The sequence below is a fragment of the Chenopodium album genome, chromosome 8, assembly GCF_948465745.1.
Source record: "Chenopodium album chromosome 8, dcCheAlbu1.1, whole genome shotgun sequence".
Lineage (NCBI taxonomy): Eukaryota > Viridiplantae > Streptophyta > Magnoliopsida > Caryophyllales > Amaranthaceae > Chenopodium > Chenopodium album.
In genome coordinates, this window is record NC_137841.1 from 62,988,599 (window position 1) to 63,000,566 (window position 11,968).

At 38.2% G+C, this 11,968-nt stretch overlaps 1 pseudogene; it reads right to left on the reverse strand.

Moving 5' to 3' along the window:
* Positions 1–11,188: 11,188 nt before the first annotated feature.
* On the reverse strand, positions 11,189–11,968 carry LOC145643139 (secreted RxLR effector protein 161 pseudogene; annotated as a pseudogene).

An 11,968-nucleotide genomic window follows, 5' to 3' on the forward strand; every position in this document is an offset into this window, starting at 1 on the left:
CGTAATCAACCGGTCCGGGTTCCGGTTCAGACCTGTTTATTCCGGTCCGGTCCGGTTTTGGACCGGAATGGACCTGTAGGGAATAATTTCAAGCCTTTAAAATCCCACTAGCTTGAACCCCACTGTGATCATACACTAAAGTACGGTGGCGTCCAAAAGGGAAGAAGATAGAGCAAAAGAGTCGCCAACAAGTGTTTTAGGAACTTGTAAACCGTTCACGAGGTGAAGGTTACACCCCTTAACGATCCAAGAGATCGTCAACTCCATAAGGTCATGAACCAAATAAGGGTTCGGGGATGATGGTACAAATCCAACCTAAAAGAGATTGAACCTGCCCTAATGATAGGCCTCTACTTTATTCTGCTCGTATTCATGTACGCTTTCTGACTAACCTACAATCAATAGGATTAACCCTAAACCTGTTTAATCTATGTTGGTTGAATATAATGCACAAACAAACTATTATTGGCGATCACTTGAAATATAATCATATTAACCCTAACAAGATTATTAATTATCTTATTAAGCGTGATTACAAGTACAAAATCCCCTTTAAACATGCATAAAAGGTGATCAAGCAATAAAGAATAAATAATGTATCAAGCAACATAATCAATAACAATCAATATCATGAATAATAATTATAAATAAAATAATCATGACAATCATAAATCATAATTAAAATAATAATAACAATATTCATAATCATGTTAAAGCATAATAAAAATAGCAAGATCCTAGGCATGATACTAACAAGATTAATAACAAACCCTAGCATGTCACTAAGCGATAAAAATCAAATCTTTAACCCTAACATGATACTAACATGAATAAATATTAGGAAGAGAATAAAAGGCATCATAGCAATCATATTTAATATTAAATATAACCTAGACATGATACTAGGAATATCATAACAACAATATAAACATGATATCTACATCATAAAATCAATAAAAGTACTTACTTGTATGCCTCGTACCTCTTTCTAATTACAAAATACACACGTTAGTAACTTCAAGGAAAATAATAATCAAAACAATTAAATTAAATAATTGAAATAGAGATTTGGGACCAAACCCTCAGAAATTAAAACCTTTCACGCCTAGGGCGAAGGCAACTTTGAATATGGCTAGGCGTTTCTAGATCTTGTGAATGCGGAATTTTATATGAAAAAGCAAGAAAGAATGAAAAGAATGCTAAAAGAAAGAATGTTTTTAATTAAGAATTGATGAAAGAAAACTTGTGAATGAAGAAAGTTGGTGAATGAAAGATGTAGATGATGAAGATAGTTGGTGTATGAAAATGGAGTTTTAAATACGATATTTATAGAGAAAATCAGCCAAAAAAGATAATTTAACAAAACAGAGTCTGAAGATCGCAAAACAGCATTGGCGCCAACCCTGGCTAACTGGCGCCAGGCACTAGTGGCTAGCGCCAGGCGCCAATGGCTAGCGTCTGGCGCCAAGCCTGGTTCTAGGCGCCAAGGCCTGGGGTTGGACGCCAAACTAGATTTCAACGCGTTTTCGAAAATCTGATAAATTTACCGTACTGGAAGATAAAATAATATAATTCCTTCGAAAATGCTATTTGATCTTGATTAAAACTCTGAAAAGTCCTAATCGAATTAGGAATGAAAAGAACCTTCTAGAAGATTCTAGAAGACTAAAACCATTCCTAATTGCATTAGGAATGATAAATCATATTAGGCCCTCCCCTAGATCATTGGGCCGTACATAAAGCTCAAACCGGGTCCAGTTTAGTAAATTGGCCATAACTTCCTCAATATTCATCGGAATTGGGCTTATAATATATCGTTGGAAAGGTCTTTGCAAGCCCCATCCAACTACACCACTATTGGACCCATATCATGGACCAACCAAACTGGATTAGCTGTTTTCTTAAAATAAAGTTTTCAAAATCAGGGAGAAGAGAAAAGAAAATAAAACTTTCCGCAACACTAGACCTTTCCACACTTTCGTTCCATTCGATTATGATTCGACGTGAAAGGTACTCATCACCGGGATTGGTTTTGGGGAGACACAAATGGGTGTCTACAGAAGCCCCCACTTTGACTGAGTTTGGAGAAACACAAGTTTCGAAAACAAAAGTCAAAGTATCGATAGGGACGGAGAATGATTCAGAACGTTCTGCGATCCTAAATCAATCTTATAACGCCGATACCTGCAAAACTAGCGTTAGTTAAACAGATAAGAAACGCGTATCTTGCACCGTCGAGCACACGTCTCTGAAAGTAACCGATTTGCTGCCGCTTCACTGTCTTGATGACCTCCTGCAAGCTAGAGAATGCCATCCCGCTTGAAAACCGCTACGCCCGTAACTGCTTCCAATAAATTTAGAAGATTGCTTCGCCTGAAACTATCCTTCTCCGCAATGATAACATTCCACGTCCAAGGGAACATCATCGAAGATTATTTCTCTTGAAATAATTCTCATCCGCATTATGATCATCTTCCATGCCTAAGGGAATATGATCGAAGACAACTTCGCTAGAAATTACCTTCAGTTGTTTGTGACAACTTTCCACAATCTAGGGAACGCCACCTTACTGTTTCGATGTTCACTCGTCTCTGAACAAAGAGCTTCTTTTTTATATGATCACGCGCCTCTAAACGAAGAGCTTGATAATAGGATGCCCACGCGTCTCTGAGCAAAAGAGCTTGAAAAGGATTGTCCACGCGTCTCTGAACAAAAGAGCTTGATTGATATGCCCACGCGTCTCTGGAGAAAAAGAGCTTGAAAAGGATTGTCCACGCGTCTCTGAACAAAAGAGCTTTGATGATATGCCCACGCGTCTCTGAACAAAAGAGCTTTGATGATATGCCCACGCGTCTCTGGAGCAAAAGAGCTTCTGATGGAAATGTTCACGCGTCTCTGAACAATAGAGCTTCGGTGCTTGAATGTTTGTTGCGATAATGTTCTGAAGAAAAATTTCCGAAGACCAACGTTTGTCGATCTCTAAAGCTCGCCTGAACTTTGCTTTCGCTAAAACCAGTATGTCGGTGTCTCCGTGATTAGGCGCTTTAAGCTAAGTGAGACGATCTTTCATCAGGTCGACCCCTTATTGTGATTGTAATCAAACTGACTACTTAATCATGTCAAATTGCTTATAGGGGCTAACTGGCGTACCAAGGAACCCGAAATTGCTGTATGAAGTCGAAATCACCTTTCTGAGAGGCTTCGAGCTCTGTCGTTGCCGAGATATTTCTGGCGCCAGGCGCTGGAGTAGGGTCTTCCCTGTTCTGCTGCACCTGTATTTATTTTTTACTATAGAAATTTGCCAATTTCTTTAGCCATCTTAGGGTTGACCTAAGGTTTAATGTTGCTTGACTCAATAACTTGACACGACTCAAGGTATAAACTTGACTCGTTGATCGACTGACTCGAGGTTGACTCGACTCAAAGTGAAATGACACATGTGTTAGACTCAAATCAAAGTGATATGACATGACATGACTCAATGTGTACATGAATCGTGTGTGCATTGTAATAATGTGATCGTGCGACTCGAAAAAATGCAAAAAAGCAAAAAATTAGAAATTTTCCGTCAATTTTGTGGAGGGTACCAACGTTCTCCCGAAAAAAGAAAGACGTGAAAAAGAAAATCAAAAGTTTGAAGATGCATGTTGAATGAGCTTAGTCAAATGTCATTTGATACTATCTCTCAAGGTGCAAGGATTAATCCATCCTAGACTATCTCAACGGTTAACTCAATGATGAAAGTATTTGGGTATCTTAGGCACGGAGGCTAAGCACTTCATACTTCTATGTAATGACAATTATGAGTGATGAGTGATGTGACAAGGCATGCTTCATCGTTATGTTAAGATTTCGTGACAAAGGGTTCCTAAGGGAAATATATTTGGTCATGTATGCGTGATGTGTGTGATAGTGACACTAAAGTTAGGCCGCAAGAGCTAAGTGTGTGAAAAGATATTATTTATTAAAAGAGTCAAATGGTGGTGACTCTTAAGCTAGATAAGCTAATGATGTAGGGATCAAGCCCCCAAGTCTAGCTCTAAATGAAAAGGGATGAGCATTGGAGATTCCTTGATATGATCATGGTGTAAGTGTGTGAATGTGAATATGAATGCATGTTTATTACGGTCGCACCTCGATGTGAGATTGCCTACGTATCCGTTAGGAATCAGGCCGAACGTAGCTCTAGCCAAACCTCGCACAAGTGTGTATACCTCAAAAAGGTCTTTTTAAGGGTTGTAACGTGGTTAGGCTAAAGGCTGAAGAAGAAGGGGATAAAGGCTCAAGACCCTAGATAAGCCCCCAAGGTGTGCAACCTTGCTTTTGAATCTTTATAATTTTATGCTTGAGTTTCTACTCTTTTTTAGCTCTTTTTGCTTTAGCATTTATTTTATTTTTATAAGTGTGGGCAATCCCGATCATGCGGTCTATCACTCACTTGGAATTCATGTTTCTCAGGCACGGTACCGAGCACTCGATAAGAGACGCAATCTGAGACATGTTCTTATCGAAGATATTTTCATATCAAAGACATTGGAACACTTACCCTTTTGTACACTTGTTTTCGTTTTTTATTATTGCTTATTTTTTTGCTATTGCTTTCTTTTGAATTTGCTCAAGCTTTCTTTATAATTGCATAAGTTGCACGCCATCCCATCCCAAGGTTAGGTAGATGTAGGTTGAAAAAAGAAGGGTCTATCGTTAGACGAGGCTCAAAGTGGTTTATGAAGAAAGGATGTATAATTGAAGGGTGAAAGGTAATATGATGTGGCTACGAGGGGTGCCTTAAATCATTGGTATACCTTGTGTTTAATTCGACATTTTTTTTTCTATTATATTTGATGCAATATAATGAAATGATCATATACAAGGAAATAAATGTTCATTTTATTAAAAAGGGAAAAAGAAAAAATCTAGAAAATAAAAGGTGCCTATGCTAGACTTATTGGGGAAGGGGTAAAATGAAAAAGAAATAGAAAAAGAGGTCATGAAATCTTGTCATTGAAGCTCGCCTCTTGTCTTGTGTTGTTTGCTCCGACATCATCCAGTCTTCTCGCTAGCTAGAGGCGATGGGGTCTTATTTGCCACTATGAGATCTTGAATGAGGTTTTGAAACCTGTATCATTCATCAGTAGTATGAACGCGCCCTCGATGGTACTTGCAATAGGAGTTTGGATTCCATCTCGAAGATCGATTTTCTGGTGTTGGATTCTTGGTAGGGCCAATAGGTTTGATTAATCCTCGATCATAGAGACGATCGAAAGCAGCATCGTAAGTCATTCCAATGGGTGTGAACTCTCACCTGGGTTTCCTTTTAGATCCTTGATTGTGAAGACAGTCGAAAGCTTCATTGTAAGTCATTCTTATTGGTGTGTATTCTTCAATGGTCCGTTTTGCTTGTGGCTTAGGAGCATTGAGTTCTTCATTAAACTCTTGGCGAGAATTTTGTTCGATGGTCATCACCCGATTTGCTAATCCTTCTACCACATTCAAGAGCATGGCAATGACATCTTGCAGTTTTCGAATTTCCTCTTTTAGACTTGACGAGTCTTCCTTGGTATTATCTAAGAAAAGACTTTCATCCTCCTCAATTATGGCCACTTCATCGAGAGAGGTCATATAAGTTGTCTCGATCATAGGCTCTCCTACGGGTGTGATAAGAAGTGATGGATCAAAGGATGCTTGGTCATCTTCAATGGCTAGAATCTCGGAAGTTTCATTGTCATCGATCAGATCTTGAATAGCTTCTTTGAGTTTCCAACACTCCTCGGTGTCGTTACCCTTTCCTTGATGATATTTGCAATGCTTATTAGGATCCCACTTAGGTGGCCTAGCTTCTGGAACCGGATCTTTGATGGGCCCTATGGGCATGACTAGTCCTTTGTGATGTAGCTTCTCGAAAGCCGTTTCATAACTTATACCAAGTGGAGTGAACACCCTTTTTGATCTTTGGATTCGTGGTTTAGAGGCGTTTGTAGCATGTACCTCATTAGAGGAAGAAGAAGGATGGTCGCTCTTCTTTCCTCTCGTACTATTATCTTTCAGAAGTTCATCTTCAATGTCAATGCCTATATTATAAACAGCTTTGAAAGTATTCAAGTTGTGTTGGTACTTTAAGTGCTTTGAATACTTCCCTTGGAGATTCTTGATAAACATCTTCACAGATTCTTTTTCGGTAGGATCCTTGACCATATTAGCGGAAGTTTCCCTCCATTTATTGAAGAAAGAAGTGAACCCTTCGTTTTCCTTTTGTTTTAACATCTCAAGTTGTCTGTGGTCTGTTTCGTCTTGGATGTTGCACTTATATCTATCTATGAAAGCGTTTGTTATCGACTCCCAAGAAGAGGTTTTTTATTTCTCGAGAGAAAAGAACCATTGTTGACAAACGGTTTCGAGAGATAGTGGGAACAGAGAGGGGAAGACTTTCTTATCGATACCCTTAATGCTCATTATAGTTTCAAAAGCTCTTAGATGGAAGTAAGGGTTATCTGTTGCCTTGAATTTAGGGATGTCAGTTGCGTTGAACTTATGCGGAAGAAGTTCCTTGTCCAGCGAGACCCCTTGTGAACTCATGCCCTGAAAATTATAGTCATTAGATAGCTTCCTCAAACTTTCTTGCATGAGGTTCATTTGTTGTTGCTTCACGGGATCATCCACCTTGAGTGCGAGAAGATTCAGTGTCTCAGTCACAGTAGCCAATTGGTTCTTAAGATCATTGACTTCTTCTTGAGTTGTCATTATCTTCTTAGCCTTCCTCTTTTGACGAATCGGTTTATCAAAAAGCGAGACTTGAATAAAGAGGTCGTCCTTGATTAATCGCCCTTCTCTCCTCGACCAAGTACTGTGGGAAAGGAATTTGGGGATACTTATTGTTAATTATTTGACTCGAACTTTATTCAACATGCAATGGATGGAGGAAGTGAAGAAAAATTGGAATAGAATGTGAAGAAGATTTAGATGGAGGGATATGAAGAATTAGGAGTAGAATGTACCCTCAACTCAAATGACGGAAAGACCGACTCATGCATGAACCTGAGACATGGCCATGGTGATGTGTACTCAAAGTGTGTGCTAAGACTAGTGAGTGTAGGTGACATGTTGAGACTCGTGTGTAAGACCATGGGACTTAGTGCCTAAACTCGATCATTGATTCAATTAAGCATTAATGGTCAGCAAAATTAACCGAATTAAACAGAAAACTGATTAATTAGACATTAGGTGATGACTCGACAAATAATCCGAACTGTCGGCCAAGCGACAGGACTGGCGTCACAATATGGTGATTGGCGCCAGACAATTTAGAAAATGTCTGGCGCTACACACTACAATGTGGCGCTACAGCTCAGACTTTGGCGCCAATATTGGAGCTTCAGTCTGGGACTGTTTTCGGTATTATTAGTCAACTGGGGTATGCCTAAAGTCGTACTAGGTCAATTTCGATTAAAAAAACTTTATTGACTCAAATTAATTAATTAATTAGGCAAAATTCTTTAAGTCATTAATTTTAGTCTCAACACAAATCAACAAACGGTTAAGAGAAACATAGAATATATATGCACAACAAATAATGCACAATTAGTCAAGTAAGCACAATATGATGCAATGAGTTCGCAACCTAACCATGGCTCTAGTTCTCTAAAGTTCGGGATATGGTTTAGTCAATAGAGGGTCCATGGTTAATTGTCCGGATGCACCGCGCAGAAGCCTAACCGTGAAGGGTTAGCGCGTGTGGATGGGACACCGCGAGTTTTAGAAAAAACTCACTTCCATGGTTTGGTGAATTCAACATCTCAGATGTACCCTTTGTTGCCAGGAGCGTTCAATCGGGTAGATAGAGCATGAATTCCCAGAGGGTTATGTCCATATGTAGAACACATATGGGTTTCAGAAAAGTGAGAAAAAAATTCAATCAGGAAGCAGGATCGAGCAAACAATACGAAAAACCGGTCGAAATTAGAACGCATATTTCTGGCTCGGTATTGGGGGAAATTGGCGCCAGAAAACAGAGACTGGTGCCAACTTTTAACTGTAGCGCCTGGCGCCAATAATGGCGTCCGGCGCTACAGCTAAAAGTTTGGCGCCAAGCTCTGGCCCCTGACGCTACTTCCCACATGCCTCAGCAGCTTTCTGTGCTCAATAAAATCATCCAGTTTCGCGCAGTGTTATTTCAGTCCTAGTTGTGAAAGACATTTCTCAAATTTCCTACGTGTAAAATCCTATGTTTTTGACTCATTACGGATGGTCTTTCCAATGAGAACCTTTTTATGCATATGACAATAATGTTAATCAAAATTACGCACATGAAATACTTAGAACTTTTCGAGTCTCATCCACTCATTCTAGATCATTGCCGAAACAAATTCAGGAATTAAAATAGAAATCCTCCCCAGTGGAGTCGCCAAAAAACTGTAGGGAATAATTTCAAGCCTTTAAAATCCCACTAGCTTGAACCCCACTGTGATCATACACTAAAGTACGGTGGCGTCCAAAAGGGAAGAAGATAGAGCAAAAGAGTCGCCAACAAGTATTTTAGGAACTTGTAAACCGTTCACGAGGTGAAGGTTACACCCCTTAACGATCCAAGAGATCGTCAACTCCATAAGGTCATGAACCAAATAAGGGTTCGGGGATGATGGTACAAATCCAACCTAAAAGAGATTGAACCTGCCCTAATGATAGGCCTCTACTTTATTCTGCTCGTATTCATGTACGCTTTCTGACTAACCTACAATCAATAGGATTAACCCTAAACCTGTTTAATCTATGTTGGTTGAATATAATGCACAAACAAACTATTATTGGCGATCACTTGAAATATAATCATATTAACCCTAACAAGATTATTAATTATCTTATTAAGCGTGATTACAAGTACAAAATTCCCTTTAAACATGCATAAAAGGTGATCAAGCAATAAAGAATAAATAATGTATCAAGCAACATAATCAATAACAATCAATATCATGAATAATAATTATAAATAAAATAATCATGACAATCATAAATCATAATTAAAATAATAATAACAATATTCATAATCATGTTAAAGCATAATAAAAATAGCAAGATCCTAGGCATGATACTAACAAGATTAATAACAAACCCTAGCATGTCACTAAGCGATAAAAATCAAATCTTTAACCCTAACATGATACTAACATGAATAAATATTAGGAAGAGAATAAAAGGCATCATAGCAATCATATTTAATATTAAATATAACCTAGACATGATACTAGGAATATCATAACAACAATATAAACATGATATCTACATCATAAAATCAATAAAAGTACTTACTTGGATGCCTCGTACCTCTTTCTAATTACAAAATACACACGTTAGTAACTTCAAGGAAAATAATAATCAAAACAATTAAATTAAATAATTGAAATAGAGATTTGGGACCAAACCCTCAGAAATTAAAACCTTTCACGCCTAGGGCGAAGGCAACTTTGAATATGGCTAGGCGTTTCTAGATCTTGTGAATGCGGAATTTTATATGAAAAAGCAAGAAAGAATGAAAAGAATGCTAAAAGAAAGAATGTTTTTAATTAAGAATTGATGAAAGAAAACTTGTGAATGAAGAAAGTTGGTGAATGAAAGATGTAGATGATGAAGATAGTTGGTGTATGAAAACGGAGTTTTAAATACGATATTTATAGAGAAAATCAGCCAAAAAAGATAATTTAACAAAACAGAGTCTGAAGATCGCAAAACAGCATTGGCGCCAACCCTGGCTAACTGGCGCCAGGCACTAGTGGCTAGCGCCAGGCGCCAATGGCTAGCGTCTGGCGCCAAGCCTGGTTCTAGGCGCCAAGGCCTGGGGTTGGACGCCAAACTAGATTTCAACGCGTTTTCGAAAATCTGATAAATTTACCGTACTGGAAGATAAAATAATATAATTCCTTCGAAAATGCTATTTGATCTTGATTAAAACTCTGAAAAGTCCTAATCAAATTAGGAATGAAAAGAACCTTCTAGAAGATTCTAGAAGACTAAAACCATTCCTAATTGCATTAGGAATGATAAATCATATTAGGCCCTCCCCTAGATCATTGGGCCGTACATAAAGCTCAAACCGGGTCCAGTTTAGTAAATTGGCCATAACTTCCTCAATATTCATCGGAATTGGGCTTATAATATATCGTTGGAAAGGTCTTTGCAAGCCCCATCCAACTACACCACTATTGGACCCATATCATGGACCAACCAAACTGGATTAGCTGTTTTCTTAAAATAAAGTTTTCAAAATCAGGGAGAAGAGAAAAGAAAATAAAACTTTCCGCAACACTAGACCTTTCCACACTTTCGTTCCATTCGATTATGATTCGACGTGAAAGGTACTCATCACCGGGTTTGGTTTTGGGGAGACACAAATGGGTGTCTACAGGACCGGTTACATTTTAAAAAAAATTTCTTTTTCATTTTAGTATCTTAATATATACATACATTTTTAACGTCTTGTTTTTGTTTGTGTGTTTTCCTATTTTACACCTAGAATTTAATAAATTACAACTTTTGTATCTAAAATTTTTAGAAATTTAAACATAAAATTTAAAATTTTCACCCAAAAAATTACAAAAATACACATTTTGGTCCGGACTGGAATATTCCAGTTTTTACCCGGACCGGATCGGAATATTCCAGTTTTTACCTGGACCGGACCGGAAACCCGGAATCCCCAATTTGTGAGGACCAAAGGAATCAACCGGTCCGGGCCGGTCCGGTCCAATTTCGGTCCGGGCCCAGTCGGTTTCCCGGTCTAGGTCCATTTCTGCACACCCTAAACTGTATGTATGTTAAATATGGAAGAGAAAATATAGAGAGATGAGGGGAAATTGTTACGTTGTTCTGTATTATTCCATCTAGTACGGGGTATATATACATGTATATTATCTATGATTCCATCATCGGATAAGATCAAATACCCAACTCTAGAACGTTCTAGATTGTACATGGGATAATAGTCATCTATATTTAGATATTTCATAACACTCCCCCTTGGATGACTATATATTAAATAAAACAATAACTAAAATTTACTAGAAAAACCCGTACAAAATAATACACTGTAATGCACATAAGATGATGCATCGTTAAAAACCTTACCAGAAAACCCAGTAGGAAAAAACCATGGTTAAGGGAAAAAGAGATCAGCGCGCATTAACTCCCCCTCATGACTACATCACTTGAGATTTTTAAGACGACACAATCCAATGCCGTAAGCTAACTTTTTGAATGTGGCTGTTGGGAGCGCCTTAGTAAACAAATTTGCCAAGTTTTCACTCGAGTGGATCTTAAGGACTTTTATATCGCCATTTTTCTGGAGATCATGAGTGTAGAAGAATTTTGGTAAAATGTGCTTCGTTCTATCACCTTTGATATACCCTTCCTTAAGTTGGGTGATGCATGTTGCATTATCCTCATATAAGGTTGTTGGAACTTCTTTCTCGGAGTTTATGCCACAATCTATCTGTATATGTTGAATTACAGACCTTAACCATACACATTCACGATTAGCCTCATGGATTGCCAAAATTTCTGCATGGTTAGAAGAAGTAGCTACAATTGTTTGTTTCATAGAACGCCAAGAAATAGAAGTACCTCCACACATAAACACATATCCAGTTTGTGATATAGCATTATGAGGATCAGACATGTACCCTTCATCTGCAAAACCAATCAAACCTTCTTTGGGTAGATTAGAGAAAAACAAACCCATATCTTTTGTACCTTGAAGGTAACGAAGTACATGCTTAACCCCATTCCAATGCCTTCGGGTGGGGCATGAGCTAAATCTTGCTAACAAATTTACTGAAAATGATATGTCAGGTCGTGTATGACTAGCAAGATACATTAATGCCCTTATTGCACTTAAATATGGTACTTTAGGACCAAGAATTTCTTCGTCATTCTCCCGAGGACGAAATGGATCTTTTTCTACATCAAGTGCTCTAACAACCAT